Source organism: Nannobrachium achirus, assembly GCF_963921795.1.
Source record: "Nannobrachium achirus genome assembly, chromosome: 14".
In the NCBI taxonomy this organism is placed as follows: domain Eukaryota; kingdom Metazoa; phylum Chordata; class Actinopteri; order Myctophiformes; family Myctophidae; genus Nannobrachium; species Nannobrachium achirus.
The window spans coordinates 17,460,132-17,477,601 of NC_137821.1; the positions used below are offsets into that span (position 1 = coordinate 17,460,132).

The window sequence follows — 17,470 nt, forward strand, 5'->3', positions numbered from 1 at the left end:
CATCGTCTATTTCTCGCTTAAAATATTGTTTTAAACATTCTTGAGAGCAACGTTTAGTTGTTAATGACACTGTGTGTTTGTTTACATGTCTGTCATGTTGGATACGGCATAACATTCACACAGTGCAGCAGGTGCTCTGAGCCGTTGGTTAGGCATCGGTCCGTTATAGAGCGGAGCGGTCATTATAAAGAAATAATTCACCGCTGATTTCAGCGTTTGACCAATCAGAATCAAGCATTCAACCAAGCCGTGTAATAAAGAGGGTTTAAATGTTACCGGATATGCAGTTCGGCAAATTAAAAGGTTAATTGATCCCAGTGCATGACAGAGGATAATTTCACGACAGGAAACCACTGACAGAACAATTAATTTGAATTTATTCCAATGTCTTTCCTTTATAATGATGCATTTCATTCACAAGAAAGCTCTGGCAGTTGTGTCATACGAGTATAGTCAGTAGTGAAACACTTCCAAGTTGTGTCACAAATGCTAGTGTGTGTGTCATGAATATGCTAGCTATGTGATCCAGTTCTTCCACTCACACACCACACCAGTGCTTCAATGTGTGGTAGCTGCACAGTGTTGTTGTTGTTGTCAGGAAGAAGATTTGGTTAAAAGGGCAGGTGAATTGGTGCTGCCAACATCCTTTATTAACCACTTAACCCATTAAGACAAAGCAGTGCAGTTCTCACACTTTCAAGATCTTTCCGTGGCGCGCTGCAAACCAAAAAAATAGGCCTCTTTCTTATATTGTTTGACAATTTGGCCAATGTTTTGGCCAAGGTTTGATTATTTTTGATGCAGTAAAAAAAAAATAAGTAGGAAAATGAACCTAGAAGTGATTTAGGGCGGAGTTGTCCTTTAAGTTGACTTGTGATAGCAGCTTCCGACTGCATCATTCAGTTACCTTAACAACTGACTCAAGCACTTGACATTCTGACGGGACAAGAAAGTAAGCTAGCTACCTGCCTAGCACTTAAGTTGAAACAAATCTGAAAGTCAGTGCATGCACACATACACAAGGCACACAAGTGAACACAGATGAGCGCACGCATACTGACCGACGCTATGCCTTTAAGAATACGCACAACAGTGAGCGCATACTCACGACAGGAACCATTTGTGAACACCCGTGCCCCCCCCACCCCACCACCCCCCTCCGCCATACAAACATCTCTTTGTGAACCGTGCATGATAGGCAAACATTGGCGCTGCCATGGCAACCGAGTTCCAAACAATACCCAGGGTGCTGCCAGCAGTGGTGATATTTCTGCGAGGAAATTGATCTACACGGTACACGCATTATTATATTAAGCCCTTCATCCTACAGTAACGCAGCGACTGGCTCACAGGAACTTACAGAACAAAAACCTGCGGACCGGCGCTTGCTTTATATTTAGACACGATTGTAAACAGAGGCATGGAGGACGAGACGTTTTAAAGTCCACTTTAATGTCTCTGTCAAGCAAATAAAACATGATGACAGCCATAAATGGCAGTGGAGTAGGGTAAGGGGATTACACTAAAAGCTACGGGGACGTTGTACTGTATAGCGTCACTGTCGGGTAGAAACCTTGTATCTCCATGTTTCAACTTTGTTGTCGTATGACAAGGTGGGGCATTCATTGACAAAAACAAAATACAAAGTGTCACAAGAGACTGCGATCGTAGATCGGCTAGTTTTGCTTTTTTTTTATGACAGTGAAAGTTTAAGAAAAGGCTGATGCACATCTCAAAAGCTGGTTGCCAGGTGCGTAGGACAAGAACGCATATACCAAAAAGGGATCTCTGATAATGGAATCAATGAAGGGGACACTGTAGAGAACTTGCAAAAAAGAAGCAGCAGCAAAAAAGAAGAAAGCAATTTTCTTTTTTGCAAGTTCTCTACAGTGTGCGGGTCCCCTTCTTTGATTCCATTATCAGAGATCCCTTTTTGATGAAAGTGAAAGTGGTGCTGTCTGTGGGGTTTACGAATCCCAATGAAAAGTATTAATAACAAGAGCCTGTGACTAAATAATAACTGCATTGGATTCATCTGTAGTACAAATTGGTTCTGTTTTTTTCCTCCTTTTTCCTGAAAAGTAACGAGTTTGACATACTAGGTTTCCACCTGACAGTCAGCAATAGGAGTGAACACGGCATTATAGGATTTTGGCTTTCTCGTCCTTGACGTGTAACAGCATGCAGCGCAGGGCAGCATTCAGGGGAACTGGTGAATACTGAATAGCACATGAGTAAAAGGGCCATTGACAGCTGAGCACTATAACTATAACAGTATAGTTTTAACATTTCAAGTGAATGGCAGTGTTCACACACCGACAAAAGAAATACAGGCTACGATATATTTATCGTGCCCGGTGGGAATAATAGCGCTTAAAAGCTGTGTCGGTATCAGGCACAAGTGTGTCGGACATCTTCTACGGACGGCTTCCAGGCTCAGGGCGGAGGACAAAACGTCTCCATTAAATTTCCATTGTAGCGAGTCTCACATTGTAACCTGAACCCCCAGCCGGTTACAGGTCGTGTACTGCCCCCCCTTCCACCCCCTCCCTTCCCTTTTCTAAAACCTGTTCCTGTGTTGCTGGCTGAGCCACCATACGATCAGGTGTCACGTGCCCTTTGTTTGGACGCCACTCGGGGAGTACGGTCACCGTGGTAATGAGCACAGGTTGGGGGGGGGAGGGGGTTAGCGTGAGGCTACAGTGCAGACATATTCTGGACGGGTGTTGCCAGGTCTATTTATTATAAGTGAATTTTTCTATAAAGTTGCTTGTAAATATTGGTAGTTGCGGGTTGCCATGTTTTTGGGCTTGTGTAGCTTCTTATTTTGGGCTTGCATTTTTCCCCTTTTTTTCTTATTTAAAGGGCCTCACAGATGAGAGGCCGATGTTGGGTCAGATCAGATCTCGTGCCCGGGGTTTATCGGTGTTCATTTCAAACGACAGCGATCCTCTGTCTTGCGACCGGGCCCGGTATATCCCGCTGTGCCAAGTGAAATATCTCAGACCATTACAAATGAGACCGACGTCTCGCGATTCTAGCCACCCACGATCTCGGGGGGGTGGTGCCATGAGAGACGTGACTAGATGAAGATTCCGCCCCCTCAAGAGGGATAAAATCAAGAGTGTTTTTCTCTCTCTCTCTTCACGTCAGTTTAATTGCCATTTGTTTAATGTTTTGACAATGAGGGTGTTCCAGGTGATCCCCAGCTTAATGATGGAGACCAAATGGTAACCAAAAGGACTATTATTTATACTAAAGGGAATCTTTCTCCAAAATAATCAATTAGGCCTACATGCCAGCAAAGTCAACGAGCCAACGACCCAATTAGCGCAGAAGTCCTGCAGCTGCGGTGTTCTGACTCGCTATGCTCCAAAATCCATTTTATTACCTAATTAAATATTAAAACAGCGAAATTAAACAAATATATTCGCTATAGTCTATAACAAAGAGTCTCTCTCTCTCTCTCTCTCTCTCTCTGTGCCATATTTGTAGCTAATAATGCAGTATTGATACTTTTACTTAAGTAAAGAATGGGAGTATACTTTTTCCATCACTGCGCAAATTAGACTACAGAGGCGCACATGGGTATGGTATAACGTACCTTGATTACAGGAGAAAATAATAAAATGTACTTCTTAAAATGAATTCATCATGCTTGTGCTTGTTGCTAAAAAGTAGGTATTGGCAACATGACTAGTGTATTGCATGCATGCCTTCACGTGCAAGACAACAGCCATGTTACCATACCTTAGCATTTGCAGAACTGACGCTGCTGGCAGCCGGAGGAGGAGGACATTATGAGCGAGTGTGCAGGCCTATTCGTGGACTCTTTTTATTCTGACTTTGGTTGGTGTTATTACTGTTATGTTGATATGATTGATCTGAACCAAGCTGGACCCAGTGGATTATGTAGTCTACAAGGAAGCACGTTGGCTGTCTCACCCTGTCTGTCTGTCACAGCAATGGATTAATTGGTAGAAGTTGGTGTTACATTCTTCTTTCGTGTATCATCGTCCTTTGCACACAAGTGATAACTGCGCCATCATGACAAAACATTATAAAAACAAAGGTAGGTTGGTAGTCTTCTAGGTAGGCTACTGTGCGCACACTGGCCGCTGCTCACTTTATAGATATTATAATTATATATTCAGTTATGTTTTTGGCAAGCGAGACGCGAGATGTGATGCGCATCCAGCAAGACACGGCTGAGAGTGTCGCATCTCCAATATCATTGAATGACCAGTGTCCACTCCTAAAAAGCATCAACCAGCATTTTAACGGCAACCAGCCAGACATTAAACAGACATGAGCTTAATCAGCTAATAGCAATTATGAATGTCCAAACCTCGCCGTTGTGGGCGTGCAGTCGCAGAAAAAAAAAAGTTTAACCTCTCGCTTTTTTTTTTTTACTGTCCCACCAACATCCAAGCATATAGAATAGGGACAGGCCTAGGTTCCTCAATATCATTTAGCTGGGGACCCCCTGGAACTCCCCAAGGACTGGCGGTCCTTGGGGAATGCAATGGAATGCAATGGAATGTCTCTGACTTTGAGTATTACATTATATGAATAAGATATTATATATAGGGTGTCTGTCTGTCAAGTTGCACAAGGTCAATTTAGAGCCCTTATAATACACGGATAGAACAGCACTGCCCTAGCCAAATCTGCGCAGCAAAAAAAAAGACACTGCCTTGTTGCCAAATGACTGCGCAGAAGAAGAAAAAAGAAGAAAGAACGCTATAGGCTATAACGTTTTTGAACAAGTGATTACAACAAGGGAGAGAGTAGGCTAAAGTAAAAAGTAAGTAGGCTAATAATAATAATAAAAGTGTAGGCTGTGACAGAATAGCCTACACTCTGCGCAGCCTAAAAAGGGAGGAGCTGGCTTCATATAATCTGAAGCAATCCCGTGAGCTCATTCAGACGACAATAATTGTAAAGGATTCCTACCCGATGACCCGAAAATATCAAGCTTTTTTGATATTATCGTGAGTGCTCCCGACGAGTCCCGAGGTCATAAAAAAGCTAATTAACATAATCCGATCGTGTCGGGGTACTGTTCAAGCCCAAGACCGATTCCGGGGCCGACCAAACGATTTTCCCGGGGTGTCCTCCCGAAATCTGGTCGGGGATCCTCGGCCCCGGGATCGGCTCAATGTGAACGGGCCCTAAAGCAGGGGTTGTCAAATATTTTGATTATTTTCATGTCATGGACCCCCAAATTCATATGTATCTATACAAGCTCGCAAATGTTGCCATGCGTTGTGAGCGATGTATGTGTGTTTAAAGTGCTCGTGTGCCCTAGTCGCTTCTTTTTCCTGCTCCATCCTAGACCTGGTTGCCTATTTCTCTAAAATAATCTGGCAACACTGACTCTCTCTAGCGGGAAGGTTTTGGAGTTTTGACTTGTCAGGCTCTCTTTCAATGGTGCTAATTTGTTAGGTACTCAGATGATGCAGTCTCTCCTTCCATTCTGAAGGACCAAGAAATGTGTTTATTCATCTACGCTTACGGCTTGATTTGACTTTAAAGAGCCTGTCAGGAAAATATTTCTTACTCATGCACATACCAAAATATATAGGTCAGTTTTACTCCAGTGTTTACAAACAAAAGAAAACTATGAAAGCCCCAAACTACTGGCCCTTCAATGAGGAGCTGAGTCAGTCAACTGGAGAACAACAACATTGTCTCATCACAGCTGTTTAACATTTGCATGGTACTGATTTTGTTTACATCTATATCCCTGATTGGGCCTTTAATGAAGCCCACGTAATCATCACGTAAACATCTACTTGATCCTGCAGAGAAGAATAGTCTGGCTATTTGACCAGGAAAGATAATTCCTTCGCTTTCTCACTCCTAAGCGATATTTTTCCCTATATTCATCTGTGGTCACTTTAGCTATGAAACAAGGGACAGGCCTTGGCCTGAGCACTGCTGAGTCTTGTTTTCTTGGCAGTGTTGCTGCGCTGGTCTCAACCTGTATGCCGTCCAAAGGCCGTCTGTGCCAGACCAAGGACACCTTAGGGCAGGGAGAGAACTCTTTAGCTGCCATAAATACAAGTCGGGAGGTCCTTGATCCTCACAGGCGTGGCGTGGGCCACAAGAACTGCTGTTTATTCACGCTCCATGCCTCATCTGACACTAATAAACAGTCACCTGGCCGGCCCGCTAAGTCTCCCAAAGATCCCAAATTCAATTCTAAAGAAAGCGCAGAGAGCTAGGCAGAGTGGGCAGAGAGAGAGAGAGAGAGAGAGAGAGAGAAAGATTTCTCCCCGTTTAACTATACAAGAGCGTCCAGGGAAATTCTAAACATTATTACTTTAACCATTATTATTATTGAAAAATAGCAGACGCTGCGAGCTTGTATATCTGCTATTTTTGAAAAATCATGACAATTTGAGCAAGTCTTTGAATATATTTGACCCGATTCTATAAATGTCTCCTAAATCCAAATGTCAATGGTGACTGGTGAGTGGAACGCCACTCTCAACTCCGTCCCCCATAGTCTACCTCAGTGATCTCATCCCCTTTCACACAAAAGAGCCTGGATGGATGCTGGCTCCCGTGGGGAGCGTGTGTGTGTGTATGACTGTGTGTGTGTGTTGAACGAAAGGGAATGAGATGGCAGGAGAACGAGACAGTAAGTGAGAATGAGCCTGTTGTGTGTGTGTGTGTGTGTGTGTGTGTGACAGTGCTGTCTGTGTTGTTCAATGAACCCGTCTCAGTGGTACTAACTCTGCAGAAGATGACGCATGCAAAATCCCCACGCTGCATTTCACATTGCATAAGAGACGAGACAGGCACGCTCTTCTAGTCTTAATTGTAGACACACGCCACTATTTTTGCTTTAATAGGCACTGCAGACCTACGCTGTCGGTGAAAGGACTTATAGGAGTGAATGGAAAGAGCAAGACACTTAACCCCGACCCGAGTGGGTCTCCACCGGCATGGAGAGCAAGCCTCCAAGCCAAATGCTGAGAGATGTGTAATACTTTGTAGCCGAGGGACACTAAAAGAGCTATTTACTGTCATGAGTGGTATGATGGATAAGAGCAAACCGGTTCCACTAAAAAAATTGAAAAAAATTAAAAAAAAAAGAAAAAAAAAAAGAGGGCAGTAAATGTTCTGCTGTGATGGAGTGTCTGTCTGTCAGCCAGTTAGGTAGCATCCAAACTATCTATAACAATACATCATGCATAACTATCCTCATCTATTCTTTAAAGATAAAAAGAAAAAAACTTGCCACACCTAGCTCTTTAAGAGTTAATTTCATTAAACGTCCCGCAAAGCTTGGCCAATGTGACCCTTGGCGTACAACAAACTCTGAGCACTTTGTGCCATGATGTAGCCAAGACGTAGGCCACTCTTTGTGTTCTGGACAAAGACAGATGTTGGAGCTTAGCTCCTTCCAGAAACACTGCTCAGCCGGTACTTAACTGCATGGTGAACGTGGCTGTTGTAGCAGCCAGGCAGTCATTGTAGACAAAAAGAAGGGTGGGTTACTGCTATCGGAACCTTGCCTTGCTTCGGCTGTGGAGTTCAAACACCGGTCAGGCATGTTGGTTCAAGAGCCTCTTCACTACCATGGCCATCAGGGTCCTTGACTGGCAAAGTGACCCCCTGTGCCACCTGTCATCACAGCGTGGCGTGTCGGGTGGCACAGGCCAGGCCGAGTGTGGAGGTGGCAACGTGGCTCTGAGTGTGAAACCTCCTTTTACAAGGCGACAACCACAGGAAAACCAAGGACGCTCATTTTGAGGTGGAACACGGGATTGAGTGGCTGGGGTAAAACTAGGTTAGACGCTGTCTGATTGGATTCATATGGTGCGGGCTGTGTGTGTGTGTGTCTGTGTGTGTGTGTCTCTGTGTGTGTGTGTGTGTGTGTGTGTGTGTGTGTGTGTGTGGCGCACAGACACGCAAATGCACACTTATGTGTTTGTGCATGTGTGTGCATGTGGCTGGGTTTTCAAACTGGGTGGGTTTTCGAAATGTGGCTAGTAATAACTTTGCTCTGCTAATTAATCTGAACAGTGTGCTGTTGCGGGAAATCAAACTGCCCTTCTTGGCATTGGTGCTAGCCTGTTAGTGACATCATCTTTCAGTTGACAATATGGAAAATGGAAAATCATTAAAAAGGACAGAGAAAAAGAAAGAGGGAGGAAAATAAAGAATTGCACGGTGCGAAACGCTCACTTTGCATGGTATCAAACACGACACGTGTGCATATTTCGCTGTATGGGCCGTTCTCTGTCTGTGACGTCAGTTATGTCCATACATGGAGATCCATAGTATATAGATACCATCCATCCATACATACATCCATACATACATCCATACATCCATACATACATACATCCATACATCCATACATCCATACATCCATACATCCATACATACATACATACATACATAGCCAGAAGTAGGCGGGGTTAACACTGCTTGAATGAAAGAACAAGTATTTTCATTTAGGATGCACATGCAGCACTAGCAGAATGAGAGATACCACAATGTTGAAAATCCCACTCCTGATTGCACTGGTATGTATTGTATTCAGAGGCATATCAGCCATTTACAGTACCTTAACAAGAGGCCATTTCCTGGTAGTATTGCATTATCATAATCAGTATGCTTACAGTTACAACAGAATCCGATCCACTAGTCTCTACTACACATTTGGCAAACATTAGATGAGGCTAGCTCTTCTGTTTGACCGTGACGAAGACACAGTATGTCAAGCCATCTGCTCAATAATGAGGCAATGAGCGGATTCTGTTTCCGTTTTTAGGGGCTGTCAGTCATCAGTTGACAAAGTCAATTGAGAATTTGGGAAAACGCATTCACTGAAGGCTAATTTAGACTTTTGGGTCACATGACTCAGCATGGCTTACTACTTTTGTAGTAAGCCATTTGTTACTTTTACTTTTTTTTTTTTCTTTTCTTTTTTTTCAGTGAAAGGAATTTATTTGGCTTTCTGCCCAAATTCGGCTTCCTTAATCTGGACACAGGCTGTTATCATGGTTGAATTGTACCGGTCAAAGCCAATGATCAAACTGTGTGCCTACAAAACAGGATCTGTTATTCTTTTTAATGGTGTTCTTCAAAGGGGAAGCAGGAGAGGGTCAGATGATAATGATTAATAACGAAATGACACCTTTTCTTGTGCACTGACAAAGACCACACACGCGCACATGCGCACACACACACACACACACACACACACACACACACACACACACACACACACACACACACACACACACACACACACACACACACACACACACACACACACACACACACACACACACACACACACACACACACACACACACACACGTAATACTTCTTTGGTGTGAGATAAGCTGATACTAACAGCGTTCTCTTACATGGGAAGAGGATAAAGCCAGACAATCAACGCTCAACAGTAACACTTTGGCTATCTCAGAACTTGTTTAATTAGCCTACAATATAATCGCCAGAAAGTAATTCTGTGCTATACTGATATACACAACATGTCACATCACAAGACCGACTTAACTAAGCAAACAGCACATGTTCACGTGGAGTGTGCGCACGCGCACACACACACAAAATGAATCCAAGCGCAGGGAGGGCTGGCTCATTTCCATGCCGTCTGCTCCTCTTTGCATTGCACTTCAGAAGAGCCTTGGTGAGTTGCGGCTCCTTGAGGCACTTGTTATGAGGAGATAACATCTAAAAGTGAGAGGCTGACTGAATGCTTTCTCCCCCCAATTCGTTATGCCAAATTGATTCCTCTCCAACACACGTTTCTGTGTCGTCACTGCTGTTGTATCCTAGTACTACCGACTCACCTACCAACCAGTGAGGAGCCCCCACCGGGAGGACGTAGAGAGCGAGCCTTTGTCCTGCTACTCCTCCTGCCCAACACTCCCTACAGCAGCCAGGGGTTCCCAAACCTTTTTGTCTCAGGGCACCCCATAAATATTTTTTTAATCCGAGACACCCTACATTATAATTTTCACTCCCAGCACCTTGTATTTATAGCATATTATAGCATACCTTGTATGTCCAAAACCGTTCGTTTTGTATATATCATCTATAAAATGTACTAAACTAGTGAAAACAGCAGATCTACAAGCACACAACGCCTTGCATCGCGAGGCGTTGTGTTGTAGATCGTCTGTTTTCACTAGTTTGTGCGACGGTCTTGTATGATGAAGCAGGGCAAAAGACACATTTGATCAACTTGGAGATATGAGGTTTCGGCTCGACAGTGACAATATTTTAGTGATTATGTTGCGAGGAAAGCGTTGAGATAATAGCCATTTTAGTTAGAACTGACTGAAAATAACTTTGTACTTCAAGTTACTAAATAATATTTTTTCAAGTGTCCAAATAAATTCCAAATATCAAAATATCTCGCGGCACCCCTGGACTGCCGCCACGGCACCCCAGGGTGCCCCGTCACCCACTTTGAAAACCCCTGCCCTACAGACAGGTGGCGTCCCAGCCCATAGGAGTATGTGCACTGACAACTATTACCCTCATCGCCTGGCTTCTCTCCCACGAACACGGGCCAATTGCGTTCATTCATGTAGACCCTTGACTAAGCCATTTGAAACACGGTGGATTTGATCCTACAACCTGGGCATCTGATCTGAATCCTAAATAGCTGTCAAATAAAAACTGACGACAGAGAGTGAAATATTTCCCCCTCCTCATTTCTCTCAGCCCTGTGGTTTTTACCTGCCATTAAACAGTAAACTTTCAACAGAAATCTAGATTTATTTTTTGTGTTGATTTAATTCCCAACCATGGGTCCCAACCTTACGTGTTACGCGCTTGATGATCTACATGCTCACAACGCGAGGTGTTGTGAGCATGTAGATCGGCCATTTTCACAATTTCTGCCTCTAATATTTGACAATTTGTCCAATGTTTAATTTTTTCGTTTTAGAGGTAATAGAAAGTCCTTAAATTGTCACATTAGACATGCAGATACCCTCTATACACTTTATGCTGGTCTGTTTACTGTTGAGAGAAAACGATGTTGCACATTAAGTTAATCATCTGGGGACCCCCTCAAAATAATTTGGGGACCCCCGACCCACAGGTTGAGAACCACTGTGATAAACAACCATGGTGTTGAGAGAGGGCGGAACAGAGACAGAGTGAGAGAGGGGGTTGTGCGAAAATAATTTGCAGCATAGATCTATGCCGGATTATGGTCAAGACATGGTCAAGTTATTTTTTAACAATTTAAACAACATCTGCCTCCTATTTTTTAATGACTGCAGCAGCAGGACACGTTAACAGTGAAGGGTTGAGGCTACAAGTGCGACGTCACAAGACCGGCTCCCTCCCTGAAGCGTGACGGCCGGACAGACAGGGAGCATTCTTTCCACTCTGAAGTGAGGGGAGAGAGAGAGAGAGAGAGCAAACTCACTGCCCTCGCTTTATACTAGCCCAGAGTCCAGACCAGTTCACAGCAGACATGCAGATTCCCCATCGTGGCCTGGCGGAACACCACGGCAGGGGTCATTCATCGCCATGCTGGCTTGTGGTGGACATTTTTGTCAAAATTAATTAATTACTACATTTTTGCCACGGACATAGAAAATGGGTGGACGATAATATTACCAGAAACAGAGATACGCGTTTGACCATAACAGCTCTGTAACTCTGAGAGTGTACAAAGGGAACCAAATGGACCAATAAAGTTATGGTGGTCCTTGGCTCCTTGCACAGAAAATGTTTGAGAACCACTGGCATACTAAATTATCATTTATTTTTTTATAATCAAAAAATAGTTCTATTAATTGCTGCACCTAGGGATGGGACGATAAGCGATAAAAAACACTCACAATTTAATTTATCGTGATATCGTCCTCCGTCACGCACTGGGATAAATTCACTTTTTATTTGCCAAGCTGCATATCTGGTACCTCTTAAACCATCTATAATTGGTAAAAGATTCTTTATTATAATATACGTACTTGATAGTCTTTTTTTCACCAAATCTCTTTACCCAAAAATTGCCGATCTAGATCTAGATCTGCTATTTTTTGGCAAATGTTCTACCCTAGGATAATGGATGTTGGGGATATTTTCGTTGACTGGAGAAGAATGTCTCCTATAGGCCCATAAACAAAGCAAGTTTACTTTTCTCTTGCTTAACCACATGAGATGAATAGTGGAAACAGAAAATAGCCGGTCTGCAAGCCCCACAACGGCGGCCACGACTTCAAATCAATATCACGATTATTTCAAGGTTTGCCTCGATTACCATTAACCATTTTATTATAGAAAGTACCAGTAAGGCTCCCTAATCGGGAGATAAGCGACCGTAGGTCACTTATCTCCACAAATAGGGCAAAAATGTGTTTTGCCAAAATCTTCCTGATCCATGTTGATGACATGAGTGTAGACATACTGTGTAGTGATTTTCGTGATTTTAGGGCAAAATCTGTAGGAGCAGTGTCCAAAAATGTGTTTTTAAAAATCGGCCTGGAGGTGGCGCTATATGGGACAGATTCATGTTGATGGGATGAGTGTAGACATACTGTGTACCGATTTGCGTGATTTTAGGGCGAAAATTGTAGGAGCAGTGTCCAAAAATGTGTTTTGCAAGAATCGGCCTCATGGTGGCGCTAGAAGAGGGCCATGTGAGAAATGAGGGGTGGGGTCTCCGCGCCGGCAAGGCGGACGAATAGGTACCGGCCCCGGCTGTCCCGGTCGCTCCTAGCCGGAGTTACGGCATTTTATGTGAGCTGCAGTGTAGGGGGTCCTCCACTGGGGGCGCCACCACTTTTGCATCCGTTCTGGAGCACCAGGAGTCGGTGGTCCCCGGGAATTCCCCGTGAGCAGCCCCGTTGGGGTGGTCATTTGGTCATGTTTGCGCATTTGGTCATTTTTTACATCTGGGGGTCCCCCAGGGACCTGGGGGTCCCTGGAGCTCTGGGGGTCCTTGGAGGTTGTAGTTTGGCAGCCAAGGAACGTGTGTGCAAAATTTGGCATGGATCGGGGCAACGGTTGCGGAGATATAAGCAGGGAAAAAGTGTGACGTGTGAGGTGTGACAGACAGACAGACTGACGGACTCACTCACAGTTTGTGCAGGTTTTGATAGTAAATGCGACCTACGGTCGCAATAATACAGGGTTAAGTGGTTAATCAAACATGCCTCTCGATTAATAGATCAACCTACAGTACATGAGCAATATGTTTTCAGTTGCAGGGTTGAAATGATTTAACCCTGCAAGGCCCGAATTAATTTCTACTGGCCCAAATTTTTTTTTTTTTTAAATCAGATGGTGTTGTAGGAGTCCTAATCACAGGAAAATGTAATGTTAAAAAATTAATAATATTTTTGTAAGGTTTTATAGCCATAAATCATAAATCATGCTCTAATTTGCATTTTGGGGATATTTTTCACAATATTATATTAACATATGCATGTGTTCTAGACATTCTAATGATCACGAAAAACAATATTACAGGCATTTTACTTATGTTTTAAGTGAGGAATAGCTTCAGTTAAAAAGTGAGATGTTGTTCGTCCAGACGCTGGAATTTCAACTTCTCTGGGAGTTGTGAATGTCATTCTCTGTGGGGGGTATTTATATGCAAATATCGTGGCCAATGGCATTGTAATACTAAACAATAGGATTTAATGGTGATGTTAATGTGAAAAAAGAACAGGAAAACTAATTATAACATTTTTTAAAAAATGATTTAAAAAACGTTGCCAAAAAGCAACGCTGGGCCTTGGCAGGGTTAAGTAAAGCACAGTGGTCAAGTGTGTTGGGCGGCCTCCTTGGAGGGGTTGTAGCACATACCACACTCTGGTAACATTATAGGCCCAAGTTTCAGCTCCTGACCTTTTACTGCATGTCATCCCTGATCTCTCCCTCTCTCTCTCTCTCTCTCTCTCTCTCTCTTTCTATTACACTGATCCTCAAAGTGGGTTCCGGGCCACTGCCCCCAGGGGTCCTTGAGGGGGTTCCAATGGGTTTCCCAGCAAAATGAGGGAACTGTTTATTCAGCAACTTTTGACAATTCTCCTCTTACATGGGTGTCCCTCCCTCCCTGGCACAAGATATCCGACAACCTGACTGGTCTACGGTGTTTCCCATCCCCCTTCAATCCGCAGCACTATTTTAATCATGCAGAAAAGTCATGAATAGGGCTGTCACGATTATGACATTATTTTTACATGACGATTAATTGTCACTCAAATAATTGAGAAGATTAATGCAGATATGACACATTGTCGGTTTCCACTGTTTTTGAAAATGTTTGAAAATATATGAACATTTTTCAACATGTAAACGATTATGACAAAATAAATGCGATTATGTCAAATAAATGCGATTAGACGATTATGTAATAATTGTGACAGGCCTAGTCATGAACCAGACAGACATGGAGAGACTCACACTCAAACACTCAAGCCCTATTATATACAGTACTCCGCTTATATACAGTACTCTGCTGACCAGGGTGCTCCCCTCCCAGCCAGGGCTCTGAACCAGTGTTGCTAGATTCTGCTAGAGCAGTGGTTCTCAACCTGTGGGCCGGGACATCCCCAATTATTTTTTCCCCTCTCTTTGCCAAATATAGCAGATATTCAAGCTCACAACGTGTCACAATGAGAGCTTTTTATGCCTTTAATTATTGATAGGACAGTTTGACAGGAAATGGGGAGAGAGAGAGATGGGGAGTGACACGCAGCAAAGGCCATCGGGATCGAACCCGCAACGCGCTGTCAGGCTATATTGAGCCTAGGTGCCCGGACACCAGCAGTCCGGGGTTGCAGATCTGATCTTTTCGCTGAATCTTTGTATCTTTGTACCGAATCTTACTTACTCTCTACACCAGTAAGACTCCCTAATCGGGAGATAAGCGACCGCCAGGTCGCACACACAAACTTTAGAAGGCAATCATAGCCAATCAGGAGGGAATATGGGAAATGGGACAGATCCATGTTGATGACATGACTTTAGAGATACTGTGTACCGCTTTGTGTGATTTTAGGCCAAAATCTGTAGGAGCAGTGTCCAAGAATGTGTTTTGCAACAATCGGCCTGATGGTGGTGCTAGAAGAGGGCCATGTGAGAAATGAGGGGTGGAGGTTGTGATTTGCCATCCAAGGAGTGTGTGTGCAAAGTTTGGCATTGATAGGGCCAACGGTGGCAGAGATACAGGTATGACTAGGGCAAAAGCGTGAAGTGACGAGACGTGACTGACTGACAGCTGATGGAGCTTTTCATAGCAACTGCGACAATTAACTATTTCAACTAGAAGCTGTGTATCGGGCAGAAAAAATAAGGGAAAAAAAAGTAGGGAACAAAAAAATGAAGGAACCCATAAAAATGTGCCCACGACCCACAAATGGGTCCCGACCCGGTGTTTGGGAACCAGTGCCGTACACTGCTTGCCGTTTCCCCCAAGAGACGTTCACCTCTTGTTCGTGGGAAATGCCCTTCCTACAGTCCCTCGGTGTGAATTATTGGCCTTTCTCATAAATACCCATAATGCTATGTGACTTTCTCCTAGGCAACCTGTGCCGAGTCCTTCAATCCGCCTGTCGTTGCTCCTCCTCCCTTGGTCAATCCACTTCCTTATTTCTAGGGTCACCTGACGAGAACCTCGGAGGCTGGTGGTGGTGACAAAGGGTAAGTTCAATGTACACGGAGGCACCAGTGCTGCTGTGACCCACTTTATGCTGTGTAGAGTACACACAGTAGGAGGCTAAATCCACTCCACTCCCTTTTTCCAACAGGCCGCCTCTGACCACGTGAAGGTCAAGACGTTTTACTACGGGCCATTTAACGTGCCAAGGCAGGTAAAGACCTGGCTTTTCTCAGAACACTTCTGGCTGTTCGTGAGTGTCTGATACTCTTAAAAGGCTTATAGGTAACTAAAAGCTTGGAAAGGGCTGCAACTCTCTCATTATTTTCTTTCTTTCTGCAATCATTCTATAGTATCGATTACTTTTTCTGATTAACTGAATAGCTGAAAAGTGTTTCTTTTGTAGTACCGGTACATTAAAAATACATACTGTACGAAACATTATTTTAGACTTAAAATTAAAATGGTGAAAATAGCACCCATACAAGTTCACAAAAATCTTTTCAATGTAATTTGAAACTTCGCCTATGAGATAGATTATGAATAAATTATTTCATTAAATGATTTACTATTATCGACCCTCTTGCTCTCTTATAGAAAGCTGCATGTTGCTGCCCTATCTGTCAGACAGAAAGCTCCGTCCTTGGCCTGGCTGGGACCTGTGCCATTGATGCCAAAAAAGACATGATGGCACAGCGATGCCATGCATCGCGATGGAGAGTTGCTATTGTGAATGGCCCCTACTCAGGTCAAGGTTCATCAATATGTCAGTAGTCCGTGGCAAGACTTGTCCTTGTCCAAGGCAAATTCTAGATTTCGTTTTTACCATAGTACACGCCATTATAATAAGTTCTTGTTTTGATCATAAGACCCAATTAGTGAGTGTCAGTCTCCAGGTTTGACACTATGTATGGCACATTAGGAGACGGTAGGGGTTCTCAAAAGTCTTATTTTGAAGCACCACCATAACTCTGAGAGTGTAAGGGTCCATTTGCTTCCATTTGTACACTCTCAGATTTTGTTTGTAAAGGAGGTGTTATGGATATTCAGGGCTAGCTCTTTTTCTGTTTCTGGTAATATTATTGTCGGCTTATTTGCCATCATGGCAAAAAGCCAGCATGGCGATGACTCTCAGTTACAGACCTGGCTGTAATGGTCATTTAGGGCTAGATCTTAAATGCATTTGTCTACGTCTAGTACATTTTGCATGTCCATGGCAAAAAGACAAAAAATGTCTCCACCACAACAAGCCAGCATGGTGTTGTTGATGACCCCTGCCCCTACTGCAGCGCTGTCCTTAAAACTACCTACAGGGTGGTTGGCAAACAGTCAAATGCTGAGGTGTGTGGATATGTGAGCTCTGAACAGCACCTAGTTGGCAGTGCATGCAAACACAGTGTTATAGACCAGCATGTCCTTCCTTTTGTATAGAGTAAAGGCCCTTCCATACTTTGACCGAAACCGCCGTTTTCGGTCAAAAGGTCCTTTTCTACCATAAAATTATATCCCTCGGGACTTCTGAAAAGCATTGGACCGAACGAGAGTTCGGAAATTTGCACGTCGGAAAACACAACTCACCGAACATTTCGGTCGAAGTATGGAGAGGCCTTAAGGGTCATATAAATGCAGACAAGGCACTTCTATAAGCAGCAGTCAGAAGAGTGAATGAAAACCACACAATCCTTTAGTAGTGCCGGAGACGGAAGTCGGCCTCCCACTTGCTTTAACTTCAAGCGAAATAAGTTATTAGCTTATCGTGTGTACAAGTAAACAAGTAAACCTATGTTTATTAAAGAGATGGTGAGACAGGGAAGACAGGCCTGCATTTTCTTATGCATAGTTATTAAA

At 43.6% G+C, this 17,470-nt stretch overlaps 1 protein-coding gene across 2 annotated transcripts in view; it reads right to left on the minus strand.

Annotated features, from left to right (window-relative positions):
• The window catches only part of dennd4c (DENN/MADD domain containing 4C), an 85,582-nt gene that overhangs the window by 66,842 nt on the left and 1,270 nt on the right, over positions 1–17,470 (minus strand). The window lies entirely within an intron of this gene.